Source organism: Halyomorpha halys, unplaced genomic scaffold (assembly GCF_000696795.3).
Source record: "Halyomorpha halys isolate HHAL.00 unplaced genomic scaffold, Hhal_1.1 Scaffold397.1, whole genome shotgun sequence".
Taxonomy (NCBI): domain Eukaryota; kingdom Metazoa; phylum Arthropoda; class Insecta; order Hemiptera; family Pentatomidae; genus Halyomorpha; species Halyomorpha halys.
This window is the reverse complement of record NW_027115275.1, coordinates 486,986-503,169: the sequence shown is the minus strand read 5'-3', so window position 1 is coordinate 503,169 and position 16,184 is coordinate 486,986. Positions and strand designations below refer to the sequence as shown.

Below are 16,184 nucleotides of genomic sequence, written 5' to 3'. Positions count from 1 at the left end.
CTTCTATAATAGCCTAGGCAGAGATAAATCCTCCAATTAAGACTCCTAAGAGCTGCCATGACCTGGTGATGTGCTGTATCAATCAAGGATAACTTGATGATAGGGTGTGGTCGAAGGATCTCACGGGGTCGTCTGGTTTGTCTTGTCCCATCTCAAAGATGGTGATTCCATCGAAGGCAGTCGTTGTAAATATGGATGCGATCATGAAAACTAAGCATAGTCAGTCTATTTATATAACTTGTAACTTTTGAAGACCAAGGATTGAATCAGGAATAAGTGAGTGTTTTTTTTTATAACTCTTAAAAAGATAAGCAACCTATAGTATGAGTAAATATCAGGCCATTTTATTTCTATATTTATTTTTAATTTATTGGTAATATGATGTGCCTAGTGTTTGAAATTTTATCTACTCCCATGCATATGTGTTTGTCCATAAAATGTGATGAAACGTTTTGAATTCTTAAAATTGGTTGAGGTCTTCGGTTACAACCACATTCTAAAGTGATGAAAATACAGTATATGCATATTTGAGGAACTTCTAAAAAATAAAAAAATAAAATAGTTGAGCAACATAAGGGTAATTGTAAAAATATCAACACAACAGCACTGCACAACATAGCATAAAGTATAAACATGATTTTGATTTTAAAAATCCAAAAATTTTAGATATAGTAAATCACAAAAGAATTTGTGATATAAATTTCTTCTGTTATTTTTCTATCACAAAAAAACTTAGATGACGGTATTTATCTTAAGACAAATGTTAAAAATTTATATAAACATTACATAGATACAGTAAATCATTTAGTAATTTAATGTTGTATAATAACAACGGATAGTAGAATACATTTAATACATTATTGTGTTGTTGTAATATGTTTTAAAAATATATTGTTAATATATTAGTCATTTCGTGGAACAGAGGTAAGTACAGACTTAGTTCATAATCTATTTGTTATCAATGGTAAAGATAACCTGCTTTCAGGAAGTTGTGTCAGATTTCTTTATTTATAATATGTTGGTATTTTTACTTATTAATATATATATTATTGACAACAATATGTTATTGTTAGCATTATAAGACTAATAAGGAGAACATAAAATGTAATTTTAAAAGATGTTTTACTCAGGTAATTGTTTTAATTTTAATAAAGAAATTGTGATATGTTTATTAAGTGTTCATGCATAGGATGAATTTTAGAATTTGTTGTAGATACCTGATCATGGGGTAACAATCCCGAGACGCTGTTATTGTATTTAAAGAAATAATTAAAACAAGATCTAATTTTTGATGATAAAAATACATTTTATTTACGTTAATTGGAAACATTTCAGGCATAACTTCTTAGAGCAAATTATACTGATTTTATGATTTGAGCTGTATTTCAGTCAAAAAATAATAATTTAGAAGACATTTCTGAAAGCTACTAGGCCTATGGCATGGAATTCTGAATGGTAATTTTTAAAAAGAGTTTAAAAGGATCTCAAACCAAGAAAAAATTCCCCCATGAAGATATCGTCTGTTACGTCGAGAGATTTTCATTGTAAAAAATAAATTAATATCTGTTTCAACTAATTTATTAATGAAATTTAAAAGTTAGCATTCGTATAAATGTAGTTCAAAACAATACCCTTGAAGATCAAGACAGGTTCGGCATCATTATCACAGCAGCAGTGACCGAACGACCAGAAGATATGTGTGTTTGTCACGCCCTCCAAATCTGACACTACTTGATTTTTTTCATTTAGGGTGACATTAAACAAAATTTTAATGCAAATCCGGTCTATCACTTCAGTTTCTTACGAACACAGATAATTTAAACTTGCGAAACAATAAAACATATCCAATGTCGGGCAGCCGTGTGAAGGAAATATGCCGCACCTGTCTTAATGAATAGGGTCATCAATGACTTCGAACAACATTTAAATTTTTACGATGAATTAATTTTACTAATCGCATCTCATTAATAAAGTAGTTGGAACACAAATTAATTAATTTATAATAATTATTCATAACATTGACAATTTTTATACGTGAATATATCCTTAACAAAGCTTTAACGGGCATACAAACCTTCATAGGAAATTTCTTGTTTTGAAATTCTTAATTCATATTTTCAGTTAGGGCGCTTAACTTTGTATTAAAAGTAATATACTACTGCAATATTAGTTCCCAACAAATATCCTTTAAGTACCATTTCATGCTAACCCTAAAATAACACAAGCTCCATTAATCCTAAAAATCGTAAAATTAAAAAAAAACCTGAATTTTCTTCGCTCTACAGATTTTATTAAAAAATACTTGATATTTGGAGCTTTGAAATACAAAAACACGGAATTTCAATCTTTTACAACAAAAATACGCTAATGCAACCGAGTTTTTGCATTATTAAAGCGATATATCTATCATGGCCTACCTTACAAAATATGTAGAATTTCATATTAATTTTTTGGAGAATCAAGGCATCTGATTCTTTCAATCCAAAGTCCTTCGAATATTAGATGGTGCTTCACACTTTATAGCAAGAAATGCACTAAATAAGTTGTTAACAATAAAGGTTTTTAAAGAATAATAAATAAAGAACTCCAAAAAAACTTTATTTCCTCACATTTCACTATACTATATTATATAAAAATGGACTAAAGTAATCACCTATAAATATTTCAAATTAAAAAATAAAAAAAGTAGACACCTATTGAAATTTTGCAGAATGATTAGTGAATTGAATGAACCTTTTTCAATATGGTAAGGAAAAATCTGAATTTTATTGCCAATGTAAATTTTATCATCAATTATCTAAATTTGCAACTAAAATTAAAACTTAAATCGGACCTGCATGTTTGGAAAAATTATTAGATAATGAAATATATAAATAGAGCTTATATCTCTGAACTGGTTTAAAAGAAACATTTTATTCGTAGCAATTATAACAAATGAAATGAGAGAAAAAAATGTAATCTCGTGGTTTTAAAATCAGTACTAAAATTAAAAGAGAGAAGTTATATACTGCCGACAAATCTGACCAATTTCTTATAATTTTAACTGGCGATAGCTAGAAATCACCTACTAATGCGAAATATTGATCTCGATCTCTATGTTCACACATTTAATGGTTGAGAGACAAAGTTAATAAACCTTCCAATAATTAATCATTGATATATGGTGCGCTGTGTTGCTAAACTATTCCAATTCTGCCGACAAAAGCCTTTACTATCAATGCAAGTCCGATCTCTGATTCTGCATTAGAGTCTGGCATAGTTTCGATATTAGATAACCCTTATCCGATATATCGATATGCGTTTGAAACGTGTATACAATATCTAAATTAGAGACAGTCCATAGCTGCTGAAGTTTGCAGCCACAAAACAGGCTATGTCCTTTAGGGGCTCAGAGCTTAGCTACGATACAAACTTGAATAATATAGCGAGCCCTGATGAGACACGTGACGTTAAGATGAACAGTAAGACAGTTAAACACGAAGTTCATCTTATATGAGCAACATATTATGTATTCAATGTCACCGATCACAATAACGATCAAATATATCAGCATGCTTTCCGTTTTCTGTAAATGGGCTTTGTTCAGAATTAGGGGAGCCATTCTACTTACTGCAAGTTATTTTTTGGAGAAGATTGGTGTTGAAAAGAAAAGAACCAGTTACAGAGAATTTTTAGAACTATAATATCACCATCAGAATGAACCTCTGAATTCGTTTTGTTAATTGTATCAGTGGAAAAAAAATTTAATTTATTTTTTAAATATATATATTCTTATTGTGCTATCTGGTTATCTCTTAATCTGTTCCACTAATAACCTCATGTAACGATCGGTATACCATATGAATCAGAAACTAAAATATGTGTATTAAATATGTCAACATTTTTTTTTCATGGTCTTACTATACTTTGGACTGTTTTAGAGTCCTCTGGCTACAATAAAACAATTTTAAAAATAATAATTTTTCTTCCATTTTTTTCTATGAAAAAAGAAAATTGAAAAACCAAAGTAAAATAATTGTCACCTGTTATTTCCATTTTTTAATAAAAATAATCGTCAAATTTGTTATATAAAACTAAATAATATATCAAGATAAATAACTCCCATAATATTCTATATAATAAAACTTGCGTGATCTAGGTTATATTAAAAGAAAATGTATGATTCAAGTATTAGACACTGTAAAACCCTGTCCCGTATCCATTGCTAAGTTACATCAATTGAAGATGTATCAATTATGCTTTAATAATATTAAATTGGGATATAAATAATAAATGTATTTTATGTTAAATAAATTAATATGAGTGAGTGATAGAGAGTGAGTGAGTGAGAGAGAGAGGGGGAGAGGGAAAGAGAGAGAGAGGATGGAGAGGGGGAGAGGGAGAGGGAGAGGGAGAGGGAGAGGGTGAGGGAGAGAGAGAGGGAGAGATGGAGAGGGGGGATTAAAAATGTCCTATGATCGGATATATAGAAGTATATAATAACCCTCTAGTATATTATAACCAACGGAAAGTTCTAAATAATGTTTTTAAATCACTGGTGGAGGCTGGCTATTATTAGACCACTATAAACTATTATTGGATTTCTATAATAATTATTTAAACATTTTTTACTAATATAAACTTATAGATTTTTGAAAATAAAGTATCACTTAAAATATTCGGACCGAAAAAAGATGAGTTAATGGGAGAATTTAGAAGTTAACACAACACTGCATTGTGGGAACAGCACCCAGCAAATATAATTGAGGTTATAGCATTGCGGCGAATAAGATGGGTGAGTAAGGTTGAGGGACTTACCAACGATCGAATCCCTAAAATGTTTTTTAAATACTGAACTGACGGGTAAACGTCCGAGGGGTAGACTGATTCGTAGATTAGAGGATTGCGTTAAAACTGACTCAGTAGACTTGGGGTTGGAGGGGTGTCAGTAGAGAACGGTTGGTGTTATCGGCATCGAACCATCAAGTTCCCCAAGCCTTTATTATTATTACTCCTAATATAATCATTAATTTTGTTTTTTTTAAACCATTTTTTATACCATAATTTATTACAATTGAGATATTTTATGATGTTTCGTATCTTCTTTATTTTGATTATTTAAATTTTTGTAGTTTATTCTGAGCCACTGAAGCTACTTGTCCTAGAATAAATAAAGAATACTATTTTCATTATTAGTATCCGAATTTGTTGGTTGCAAGCCTTACAGCTTACATAAAGTGAACCATTATAACCATTGTAATTTTTGAAATACAATGATCAATAAGCCAGTGAGTACGTAAAATCTATTTTTTTATATGTCAACTTTATAAAAAAAACGGTTTTTTATGAAAAACTGCACAAAATCTTTAACTTAATTATCTTAAAATCAGTGACTATAATCATTCAGGAGATGTATAGTTATAGTATTTATATATAAACCTCATGAAAATCAAAAGTAGAAAAAATTGGGCATTATGTAAGGTTCCGAAAGAACTAGTCACAGTCTAATCAGATGGAAGAAGTACAAAAAAAAGCTATTACGATTAATACCGAAAAAAAAGGTACATTTATTACAAAAAAAAACAACTAAAATTCATGAAAATTAGGACGTTTTTTTCCAAAAACGCAGTGTAGGATTTAGAAATTTATGTCTTTCTCCATTCATTTTTTCTTTTTACTCCTTATTTATGGAAATTTCATTTTTATGTTTTATAAGTTAAATTTAATATAATTCAATAAGTCAATCTTGTGCTAGTTGAAATGTTTTCTGAATTTTGATCGTATTAGATTGAATGACAATCTTGAAGGTCATTTATGTAATAAAAATAAATAAATATATTTTTAATTATATATTTAAAGTAATTAATTAGGAGATATATTTTGTGTTATAATTATAATTTCTAAAACCACAGAGGTTTGGAGTGGCTGGAAGAGACGGATTACGTTTTTCAGAGAGTGGAAGAAAATTGGAAAGGCCATGTTAAAAGCCTGCACTGATAGAGGAGGCCTGCTTCCGACGTCCGTTAATTAAAATACCGACTATTAATTCTTCAATATTAGGGCAGCTTCCGCCATGTACCAAAAAAAAAAGTTAAGCCGAAGCATTTGCGGAAATAGACTTATCAATTACATCGACGGGCAATAAAATATCATTCTAACTAGAAATACTATCGATGTTTTATAAACATCGATGTCAATGCCCCACTACAGAGGGGATGTGTACGGTCGTGCGGCAGTCACTGAAGCCGACTGATGCGGATACGTGACCATGTCAGAACATACACACCACCGGCCATCATTCGCGGGCCTAGTTCTTTTCTTTTTATATCTTTTATTGCCCTTTCATAGCTATCTTTTTATCTATTTGTATTGCTCTCCTTCATCGATAGCCGCCGGGGCATTGTACTGTCGTTCATGTTTCTCGTAGCGAGTCATTGTATGGTATTCTGAATGGGTAGGAGGTACTTACTAGTATGATAGTAACTACTTACCTACTTAGAATGGAAGTAACCTTAGATATCTTGAGTTGGGATTAAAATATTATATATTTGGACCACATTCTACAAAGAAGAACCACATAGTAATTGAACCCAGAAAAATGCATTTTAAGTTAAATAAACATTTTACAGATAAAACTATATTGATAATAATCAGTACATTACAAGAACATATTAATCATTACTAATTAAGCTTCTATTTTATACAAGGATGGTCCCAAAACATTTTCTAATATTGAGATATTACACATTAAATTAATTCAGTATTATCGTAGTTAGTTTATGAATAATCTTCATACTGTAACACTGTATTATTATTTTTTTGGTAAAAAAAAATGGCCTTGATTTATTCTCCAGTAGAATGAACCATATTCTGCAAAAAACAATCAATCCTAAATATGAATTAATGCTGAACCATTGTTTTAAAAGTACCATTGCATGTCCGACGGAAAAGATTCAAACCTCATGATACCTAATATTGTTTTTTGATAAATATGTATAATATATATAAATTAATAAATATGTAATATACTTCTACTCTATCTCGGGCGTTATGTGACCTTCACCTAAGTGTACCGTCTGTGTGTCGTTTGATGATCTCGGATCTTTTTAAGATCTCGGAAGTATTTAATTATGGAGTCTATTTATTTTAATATATTTTTCAAATATTATTATATAGTTATTACTTTAAATCTGTACGTATATGCAATGGTAAAAAGGACCATTAGGCCCACTTGTCGGACCCGTTCTACCCATTAGTATTAACAGTACAAGTATGTATATGCTAAGTATTAACTTATAAATTAACGTCATCACTTTATTTATTTAAAGTAACAATAAGCCAATATTATTATACTATATTATGTTATCTTAGTTTAAAAAAAAAATACTAATTGCCAACTATAGAATTCTCCCGTGATCATTTCGTAAGTTTTTAACATTTATATTCAAACAGCATATTTATGAATTGCAGTGTATACTTTTTACAAACCAATAAAAATAATTATAGACACAACACATAAAAGGTGGAGTACATAGAAAAAATCATAAAATTAAATCACACTTATAAATGACAGTACTGGAAGAAATAAATTGGCTTGTTATATTTTAGTTTTATTTTATATTTTTCAAGTTGTAATGATTACTGAGAATTGAAACTAGCCAATTTATCATTAATGTTTCTTATCTGTTTTTATAAAAAAAAATAGTCCAAGTTTTGTTTACAAAAAAGGGTTCAAGTCAAAAGTATTTTAATCCATTAAATAGTCTACATTCATTTTTGGCCGAGGTAGATTTATTTTAGAGTCTCCTCACAAAATAATTAAGACACATCTAAAATAATGATGGACTGATTAAAAAATTGATGCAATTTATTATTCAAATAAAGTAAGGTTTTAATTGATAAATTATTTTAAATACTAAATATTTATACGATTTTGTGTATTTTTTATTTAATTTAATCTTTCATTTTTATTACTATTACTTTATTAAATTTCATTTTTTTTTTAGTTATTTATTTGATTACTAGTTTATTTATTTTTACGTAAATAAGTTTTCAAAATTTTACTTTTAAAATTACTTCAAAAACATTTTATGTATAACAAATATATTTATGTATAATTAAAATATATTAGAATCAATATATTAATATGTTATTATTCATGTTATAATTAAAATTATTATGTTTTTAAAAAGCCATATGCTCTCAAAACATGGATCATAAATGTTAAATTAATAAACCCTTTTTATTCTGCTCCATTGGATTACTCTGTGGCGGGGAGGGAGGAGGTGAAAAAATAGTTTTTGTTGAAGAATAATTATATGTTCCCCAATAATTAAGGATTATAAGTATTAGAGTTCTTAGCACTCATTCTTATAACAGATTCATAATCAGAAGAAAAATAAAAATAAAATATTTAAAAATAATAATTATAAAGTAAATAAAAAATTACAAATCTGATACGTATAAATAAACATATAAATTGATATTGAAGATAAAGAAAATTAAATTTAAGCAAAAACAAAATAAATACACATTTACCCATGTATGGTGTCGGGGAGTAAGAAAGAAAAAAGAAAAACGGAAAACAATTATTTTGTGTACTCAATTAGCTAACTATTATTAATTGTATTATTTAATATATACACACGTGTGTGTGTGTGTGTGCGTGTGCGTGCGTGCGCGTGCGTGCGTGCGTGTGTGTATCCAGATATTTATTTCCATCATCATACTAATGATCTTTCTTACTTGCTTTTTAACTAAAATGTTTTTATATTACAACAAATAATCACTAAGGATTAGCCACTATTTGGAGTTTTACACTTTTTCCAATTAATACTATTAAAAACTATGGTATAAACTGCTATTTTAATCAAGTATAAATTAAAGATAAAAGTTTAAAATAAAATATTTTATGGGTGGCAAACGTGGACAGTAACTACTTTAAATGCCAGGCCGGTTTAAATGCAATATTTTAAGGTGCAGTGCGGCAGATAGTGAGCCGTGAGCCGGTCCCCGCGTATTTCACATTCTTCAAAAGGTCATTAGTATCGTTGAGTTTTTTGTTAACTTGACAAGAATTCGGCCATAAATAAGTTCTACCGTAATCGGGATCGTAATTTACAGGTGCTAACTCTCTAAGAAAAATTTTTAACCTGAAAATTCCGTCTCGGAAATATTTCAATTGCTTCCAGAATCGGTGAAATCTCGGGTTGCTGCTCTTTAAGTACATCCAATGCAATAATGCAAGGGAATACAATTTTTTTTCCCCCAAAAATATACTGTCAAAACACGTAATACTCATGAATAAGATTAAAAAATAAGTTATCTTAGAAAAAGTAGGAGTTGGTAAATTTTTTTTTTCGGATACCTCATCGTTGATTCACTATGAGTCGGTGTAAGGAAAATAGGTATATTTTGAGTTATAGTCATATTTGCATTTACTATAGTGGAATCTATTAGACGAAATAGTGTTTCATCTCACACTTCTCTTATTAGCCACACATCAGCAGCACACTATTTGGCATAATAATTTTTTGAAATAGGAGGAAATTTTTTTTTTTTTAAGCCCTTAAGTTGTACGCTTGAGTTAATTCCAGCTCCCTAAACAGACATAATTCGAGCTGCGTTTTATGATGCTATTATTTTACACACTGGAATATAATCGAAAATTGAAAATAACAATTTGATGATAATAAAATAAATAACAATGATTTATTCTCTGTAATAATCCTTTATATATAACTTTAGCCTAAAATTAAAATAAACATTTTAATTATATTTGTATTTTTTTGGCCAATAAAAATATTGTAAATTGTGTTTTTTTTTTACATAACAAAATTGATTTTCTTTACACGGTAGTGAATTGATTTCGTAACGTGAGATGAAACGGAATAGGTGGGGAGGGCAACGCTGATAAATTCTGGCAGAGAAACTTTTTTATATTGTAAGCAGAGAGTAGGATTTTACCGCAGCTTAAAAATCCAGGCAGTGCCGTTCCGATTGAGTGGCTTCTATTATGTTACGTTATACTCTCCTACTATAATATAAATTTTTTCTTCTAGAATTGAATTAAAGGAATTAGAAGGAAATGGCCTTTGTATTCCAATTATTATTAATAAACTTTTAATACACTATTTTACTTAAGCTTCACCTCTGCCGACCAGTCCCAAGACTATCAAAATATTTTGAAATACGCAAACATTTTATTATTATGTATAAATAGCCTTACAGATGTATCATGGTGCCTTCGGATCAATTGATTCGGTGCTTATCGGATCAAATCTACATTTTGTTTAATAGATCAACTTCGAACTAAGATGTAGCTTCCTTAGCTATGAATATTGCTCTAAGCAAGAAGAAAGGATGACTAAAACTACCGAAAAACTAAGATGTATAAGAGCATATTTTCATAAATATATCAATTAAAATATTCTGGAATAATAGATAGAAAAAAAAATTAAACTTTAAATAAAATAGCATTCTCTTATATTATATCATTTTGGATATAATCCAAAAATTCTGTTTTAGCGATAATGTCTCAGGATCAGACAGAGCTGGTTAGGGATAGAAAAAGAGAAAATTGTGGACCACTTTCTACGACACAAGATGGACGTGCCTTGATAGGGACTGGCCCTTATCAATGCGCCGCACGTAGCTGGAAGATTCGCATTGATAACGGACGTGAGGGTGCAGTATTCCTTGTCCGTTGCAGTTCGCCAACAATCCCAACGCAGATTACCATCACCGACCATTTGGGTAACATGATATTACACAATTACAGCTCACAGCTCATATTTTTTAAACAATTAACAATAAATCTATACTCATTTAAATGTATCGTATTTGTATTTTTAATTCTGAACAATTAAACATTCATTGATTAGCGTAGTAACCATCCCTGAAAACCGATAATATTAATTTTGAAAATGCAAGAAATCCAGTAGAAAATTGTATCACAATAATAACCTTTTGGAGTTTTCTAGGTATTAAAACATTATTCCCATTCGATACGCAAAAGTATGATTAAGACAAACTGGTTAGATAAAACACAAATCCTGTTTTAAAATACCATGGCAATTTTTAAAACAAGAGGTAGATGCTATCACAGATCACTGCATACTGTTAAAGCAAATAAATAGTGTCAAAAATTATATGACACACCTGGAATATAATTAGATAACTCTTAGTTTTATAGTTAAAAACTCTTAGTTTTATAGTTAAAACTCTTAGTTTTATAGTTAAAACTCTTAGTTTTATAGTTAAAACTCTTAGTTTTATCAAAATATATAATTTTATTTTAACATGAATATATAGATTGGTAAGTTTATACAAATATATAAGAGTAAAAATAAGTTACCGCCGCTTTCTATTAAAAAATGAAAAATTTAATGTGAAAGAATTGTAAATTACGTTTTGTTTAAAGTATTATCTATCACTAGCTACTAAAGGTCTCCCATCTTTCTGGCAGCATTCTGATACCACGTTGGGTGGTCAAAGCTCTTTATGCTTTGAGGCTAGCCACGAATCGATCTAATTTTTAGTAACTTCATGTGATCTAAAGTAATATGTAAATGCTCCAACAGACCATGTTATATCCATCGGAGTAGACGAAAATTCGATTTGTCTATCGATGTTGAAGCATAGCCAGGTGTTCCCATGTTTTTCTCTTCTCTGGGTTATCCCAGAGGATCTATTTTTCAAAACTACGATGAAAAAGACCCGATATTTTGAGCATAGAAAGCAGTATCCATTCAAATCGGCGTTCAACGTCTCTCCGCATCAGTCTAAATGGAACCCAAGTTCTTTGTCTTTTCATTCCCAACGATTTTAGACGATGAAAAACTGCTATTTGAGTCACTTCTAATGTAAATTTATTTTTTCGTTTGGGACGAATTTTCCTACAGTAATATTTCCAATTCCGTTTCCATACTTTGTACGCTTTCGATCTTCCGCTGCGTTCTGTATCTTTCACGTCACACTCACTGTTTTATACTTTTGAAACCACTCACAACAACTTCTCTCACTTTAAGCGACCTCACTATATGCTTCTACAAGTATTCGATGCACCTCACCCGCAGGAACGTAATAACTATTGAGGTAGTAACTTAATTCACTCAAAATAAAAAAAAATAACTGTTTAGCTCTTCTCGAATGTATTTTCAGATTTAAATTGGTTAAAAAAGTAATTTCATACCACTCTAACCTTGACCTTCTCATTTAAAGAAATCAATTATTGCCTTAAATAAATTCTGCATCACCTTCCGCATAAACTCCTCAAAAGGTTGGTTGAAATATATTATAAAAGATATATATTGATATTTTCAAAATACGTAAAATAGTTAAATTTATTTTTTTAAATTGTATTATCCTTCCATCTTGAAGTCAGTAAAAAAATTAAAACAATGGGGTTTAATCCATTTATTTCTATCTTGGACTTTTCGGGGATGCTGTATCCCCATGTTTAGCTGAAGAGGTATCTCCGAAATGAATAGAAATAAATGAATTAGGCAAAATAGTGTTTTAATTTTTAAACTGAAAGCAACATGGGAGGAAACAAGGATACTGAAAATGTAAAATAGTGAGGGTCAGATGGTGAAACATAATAATTTTTTTTTTATCAGTATACACGAAATCGGTTTGTTCCTAGGTGTCAAACTTATTTTGTACTAAATATATACAATCCCAGGTTAAAAAAAACAATATTGCTAACAAAAAATTAAAAACAATGAACTGAACTACTATTTTATGTTCTATTACACATTTATCTTAAATAAGTTCTTACTTTAAGTGATATTTATACTTTTTCTTAATGCATATATTTATTCTTATATTTATATATATCCTATTATTCATCATACATGTTTTACCTTTTATATTTAACGATTCTTTGTATTATATTTGGTATCTTTTTATAATTATTAATTTTATATTTATTACTTTTAGCTTAATATACTTATTTATTTTATTTTAATCTTCGTAGGCAGTTTTTTTTTATTACAATAGATTGTAAATGGGTACGGCCATATTAGTTTTATGTATCTATATATATTTTTAATATATTTGGAATGTTTATATAATTGTTATACTTATGACTTAAATTTACTTTTATGTGTAATAGAAAAATGAGAGAAAATATTTAGAATTTACATAATTGAAAAATTAAACGCATTTTAAGAATGATAAAAAAAATTAAAATGTGTACGCGAAGAAATTATAAATAATTAAAAAGAAAAGACAGAAATTTCCATGATGTGACAATTTAAAAAAAAATTATGCTGTGATTAATTATATTAATAGTGTGCTTCACAAGTCGTAAGTATGCTGTGTTTAAGGCAGCCCAATGAAGTTTGGCAACACAGCATTTTTTATAAAGTGCTTTTCTCTCTTTTACTGTTTATACAATTTTTTGGGGGGTATGTGGATTATTCTTTGTCCCATCATTCAGTACATGGATAATCTGGAGTTGATCGTATTATAAAAATAAATTTTTGTTTACCTGAATTTTTGCTCTATGGTAGGGTTCCATTATGATCATCTGTGAACAGATTACAAATTTTAGTCATAGAAACAACACACTATAACAAGTTAGTATTTTTTATAATAGATATCAAAAATTACATATAATTGTTATCATGGTCGTCAAAATGTATTCCTCTTTTCTGCAAGCAGTGTGAGGGTTCTTCATATTCAGTTGCCTCCATGCATCACTGTTCTCCACCAATCTTCTCTCATTCTAGATTACGTTCCTGCTACGAAAGGTTTCCTAGATACGAATTGTAATTCAATATTTCTATTCTATTGTTTACGAACTTGAATTCCTAAAAATGGTTTTGAAATATTCAAACTCAATTGAATTTCTTGAAGAATAAATTAATCGTTAAAAAAAATAATGATAAAATCCAACTTAAATGTTTTGAGCGCATGATTCATGACCAGCTATTATTATTTATAATAATATTACTTTATATTTGAGGACTCTGAAAGGGCCTAAAACCCACATTTTCTACTTCAGGAGATTTAGTTTTAAACGTGAAATTTTTAAGAAAACTATATTATTTAATTATTAAACATTAGAACATGTAATTTAGTCACACAACTTTTATGAAACTAATATAAAATCATAATTCTCGATACCTTTTACACAAGATTTCTTTAAAACTGTTATATATGATAATTAAATATCTCAAAACAGTACAAACTTGATCTACGCTTCTGATCAATTCGTAAATATATTTAGATTTATATTAGTCCTGATTTAAGATTGAAACGGCAGTGGCCCCGAGACCTATTGTAAAACAAGCGATTGGACTTCAAGTCATGAGTAGCATGCTGCTCTAGCATCCTGTCTAGTGGAGACGGCAGTGGGCCAATAACAGTGACGCGGATGAAAAAGAAGCGATAGGATCTCTTGGAGCTCTGCTTTGCCTCTAACATGAAGGTGGTGAAACTTAGTTCAGAGTTACCAAGGGTGCCTGTGAATATTATATATAAGTGTGAAAGTGTGACGAGATGGATTTTTTTCATTTACCTCGTCTTTCTTTTTTTACAGCTGTAATGTTTATTAAGATATTTTCTTTATTTTTATCTCTCAGATTTAAGGAATGTAATGTATATCCCGGATAAATCAAGAGACTGTATTTTATTTTTTTATAAATGTATAATCCTTTTTTTAACTTTAATTATTTAACGATTTTCTTACAATTCTATAGGTGTCAATAACAATTACTTTTTGTGCCAATTTTAATTTTTCAACTTTATTACTGAGTTACAAGAATTTTTTCAGGTGTAACGCGATGACATCCTACAGCTATTGTATGTGCACAATTGATCCACATTCCTTTCTGTTCACACCCTCAACTATTTATCCTTGACCTTTTTTTTCTATTAACCATCATCATATTCTCCATTACCGAGGTCAAATAATCCATCTGATTAAATCCAATGTAAATCCACCGAGACAAACTATTAATTATTACCGAAATGTGGCGCGAATCGGAGCTCAATATATTTTGCATTGAATAGGGCCCTATCTCTATAGAAGTAGGGAATGGCTACTCCAACACCAGAGCCTCTACTGAATCACTACATCTGATGATATCTCTACACTTCATCAGCCGCCCACATAACTGTCTTCAGGGGTCTTAGGTAAGACCTCTTTGAATTGCACTCTGAGAAAGTTTTGTATTGCATACTTTAACTTACGCCAATAGAAACCTTAACCCTTAGAACAGGGAAAGTAATTTTTAAGACACGCTGAGAAAAATGTATTAACCTTTACGACCTCATGGCAGTGATTGCAATTTGGCTTATTTCTTTATTTTCCTATTATCTGCTTATATCTGATGTAAACAGTTATTTAAAAGAATTAATAACATAGTTTTTTTAACATAATAAATGGGAGTCATGAATGGGATTTATAAAACACAATTCACTACTTACTTCATTTACGTAGTTTAATTCCATCAACGGTGAATCTATGTTAATATGTTAATATTGTTAAATAGCAATTACTTTAATTTTATTTTTATCGTATACTGTTAACACCTGTCAACACTAATTATATCTAATTATAATTGTCAAGTCTGAAAAAAAAAAATGGTTTTACCAGATTCACTCTCCATCCCCTATGGTCACCTACAGGTTTAAGAGTGTTAAATAATTAGTGGATATCTTTAGCACTCCAGTGTACCTAACCAGCTCCATTTGAACTATTGTTTAATCGTAAAATAAATAAGTTATATTAGTATTATTATTATTAATTTTATTCTTATTTATCCTTTCTCGACCTTTATTTAATCTAGACTTACTTCTTTGTTTTCCGTTTTTTAGTGTGTTAAATTTTGTTTTCTCAAATCTAATTTTCTGGTTTTTATTGTTATTGCGTCTCCTGTACTTTTTAACCTTATAGTTTACGTAATTTTTATAATACTAATAATAAATATAAATACTATTTTATTTCTTCTGTTCTTTTTTTTTTTGGATAAAATTTTCTTTTCACTTATTTTTTCATAATTTTAACCCTACCTTAATTTAAAGTTTGTGTATATTATTTATTATCTATTAGTTGTTTTGTATCTTTCTAGCTCTCTACAAACGTCGGAAAATAAATAATTGTAAATTATGTCTGTTTCTATTTTGACCGCAACCCTGGCAGCCCTGGTCTTCTTTACTTTTTGAAATTATATGGTAAATTATTTATATATATA

At 29.3% G+C, this 16,184-nt stretch overlaps 1 long non-coding RNA gene across 1 annotated transcript in view; it reads left to right on the top strand.

Annotated features, from left to right (window-relative positions):
- Positions 1 to 204: 204 nt before the first annotated feature.
- LOC136797004 (uncharacterized) overlaps positions 205 to 16,184 on the top strand; it is a 19,695-nt gene continuing 3,715 nt past the window's right edge. The window contains exons 1-2 of the long non-coding RNA XR_010844798.1: positions 205 to 276; positions 10,507 to 10,734. This is a non-coding gene — a long non-coding RNA (uncharacterized lncRNA). The remainder of the gene's footprint in view (positions 277 to 10,506; positions 10,735 to 16,184) is intronic.